Source organism: Corella eumyota, unplaced genomic scaffold, assembly GCF_963082875.1.
Source record: "Corella eumyota unplaced genomic scaffold, kaCorEumy4.1 scaffold_321, whole genome shotgun sequence".
In the NCBI taxonomy this organism is placed as follows: domain Eukaryota; kingdom Metazoa; phylum Chordata; class Ascidiacea; order Phlebobranchia; family Corellidae; genus Corella; species Corella eumyota.
In genome coordinates, this window is record NW_027658315.1 from 2,501 (window position 1) to 5,000 (window position 2,500).

The following is a 2,500-nucleotide window of genomic DNA, read 5'->3' on the forward strand; positions in this document are numbered from 1 at the left end:
TTACGCCGGGTTTGAGGAGCTAAGCAAAAATAGTGATTGAGTAATACAGTGCGATACCGCGACGGGGAAAGCGAAAGACTCCGTTCGCGTATTTTGTCGGCCGATAGTTACCTGGTTGATCCTGCCAGTAGTCATATGCTTGTCTCAAAGATTAAGCCATGCATGTCTCAGTACGAACTTGCGTACGGTAAAACTGCGAATGGCTCATTAAATCAGTCGTGATTCATTTGATCGTAAATTTTACTTGGATAACTGTGGTAATTCTAGAGCTAATACATGCAAAAAGCGCCGACCTTGCGGGAGGCGCGCCTTTATCATATCAAAAACCTGCCGGGCTTCGGCTCGTCTTGTTGGCGACTCGGGATAACTTTGCTGATCGCACGGTCTTGCACCGGCGACGGATCATTCAAGTGTCTGCCCTATCAACTTTCGTCGGTACGGTATCTGCCTACCGAGGTTCTTACGGGTAACGGGGAATCAGGGTTCGATTCCGGAGAGGGAGCCTGAGAAACGGCTACCACATCCAAGGAAGGCAGCAGGCGCGCAAATTACCCATTCCCGACGCGGGGAGGTAGTGACGAAAAATAACGATACAGGACTCTAACGAGGCCCTGTAATTGGAATGAGTACACTGTAAAAATTTTAACGAGTATCCATTGGAGGGCAAGTCTGGTGCCAGCAGCCGCGGTAATTCCAGCTCCAAAAGTGTATATTTAAGTTGTTGCGGTTAAAAAGCTCGTAGTTGGATTTTGGGCGCAGGCGTTCGGTCCGTCGCAAGGCGTGCACTGTTCGTTCTGGCTTTACCTCCGGTTTTCCGTCGGTGCTCTTGACTGAGTGTCGGCGGCGGCCGGGACGTTTACCTTGAAAAAATTAGAGTGTTCAAAGCAGGCGCTTCGCCTGGATAGTGTTGCATGGAATAATGAAATAGGACCTCGGTTCTTTTTTGTTGGTTTTCGGAGCGCGAGGTAATGATTAAGAGGGACGGACGGGGGCATTCGTACTGTGCCGTTAGAGGTGAAATTCTTGGATCGGCGCAAGACGAACGACTGCGAAAGCATTTGCCAAGAATGTTTTCTTTAATCAAGAGCGAAAGTCAGAGGTTCGAAGACGATCAGATACCGTCCTAGTTCTGACTATAAACGATGCCAACTAGCGATCGGGGGGCGTTATTTTGACGACCTCTCCGGCAGCTTGCGGGAAACCAAAGTCTTTGGGTTCCGGGGGAAGTATGGTTGCAAAGCTGAAACTTAAAGGAATTGACGGAAGGGCACCACCAGGAGTGGAGCCTGCGGCTTAATTTGACTCAACACGGGAAATCTCACCCGGCCCGGACACAGCGAGGATTGACAGATTGAGAGCTCTTTCATGATTCTGTGGGTGGTGGTGCATGGCCGTTCTTAGTTGGTGGAGCGATTTGTCTGGTTAATTCCGATAACGAACGAGACTCTGGCTTGCTAAATAGTTACGCGGCCTTCCCGGCCGGCGTTTAACTTCTTAGAGGGACTAGTGGCGTTTAGCCACACGAGATTGAGCAATAACAGGTCTGTGATGCCCTTAGATGTTCGGGGCCGCACGCGCGCTACACTGACCGGATCAACGTGTGTTCGCCTTGGCCGAAAGGTCTGGGTAACCCGATGAACCCCGGTCGTGCTAGGGATAGAGAATTGAAATTATTTCGCTTGAACGAGGAATTCCCAGTAAGCGCGAGTCATTAGCTCGCGTTGATTACGTCCCTGCCCTTTGTACACACCGCCCGTCGCTACTACCGATTGAATGGTTTAGTGAGGTCCTCCGATTGGGCCCGGGCTCGACTGGCGACGGTTGGGTCTTGGCCCGAAAAGACGATCTAACTTGATTACTTAGAGGAAGTAAAAGTCGTAACAAGGTTTCCGTAGGTGAACCTGCGGAAGGATCATTAGCGCGAGAAAAAAAATCGAAGAGCGAAAGAGCAAACACCGGGACGGCGACGTGCCTCGGCGCGTCCGCCGCCCCGCGATCAGGAACTTGTTTTGTCGGCGTCGAGTGCCCGAAGGCTTCATGCGGTGCGCGGGCTTGTCGCACTATTTGTTGCGACCGCGACCCGCTCGGCGTCACGCGATTTTTTCAGCCGGATGGCGAATCGAGGTTAGGAATCGAAGAGCGAAAAGCAAACAAACAAACGATGGCTCTTGGCGGTGGACCACTCGGCTCGCGAGTCGATGAAGGACGCAGCAAGCTGCGTGATTTAATGTGAATTGCAGAACACATTGAGCATTGACGATCTGAACGCGTATTGCGGCCTCGGGTTCATCCCGGGACCGCGTCCGTCTCAGGGTCGCAGAAACGACAACGGCCGGCGGGATCGGCTCCGCGACGGCTCGGCTCGCGTGCGTATGCCCGGCGACGGGCAATCGCCGCTCGGTTGAAGGTGGAAAGTTTTGGTATTCGGGCTCGCGTCAGCGATGCGTGGCGGCCGGCGAGCCGCGCCGCGTCCGCTTGCCGCCCGAGTCGCAACGACGGC

At 53.2% G+C, this 2,500-nt stretch overlaps 2 non-coding genes across 2 annotated transcripts; both read left to right on the forward strand.

The window, feature by feature from the left end:
- The first annotated feature begins 108 nt into the window (after positions 1-108).
- On the forward strand, positions 109-1,918 carry LOC145763071 (small subunit ribosomal RNA). The gene has a single exon (XR_014288225.1). It is a non-coding gene; the product is annotated as a small subunit ribosomal RNA (ribosomal RNA).
- Positions 1,919-2,163: 245 nt separating this feature from the next.
- Positions 2,164-2,317, forward strand: LOC145763068 (5.8S ribosomal RNA). Its single transcript, XR_014288223.1, has one exon. It is a non-coding gene; the product is annotated as a 5.8S ribosomal RNA (ribosomal RNA).
- Positions 2,318-2,500: the final 183 nt, after the last annotated feature.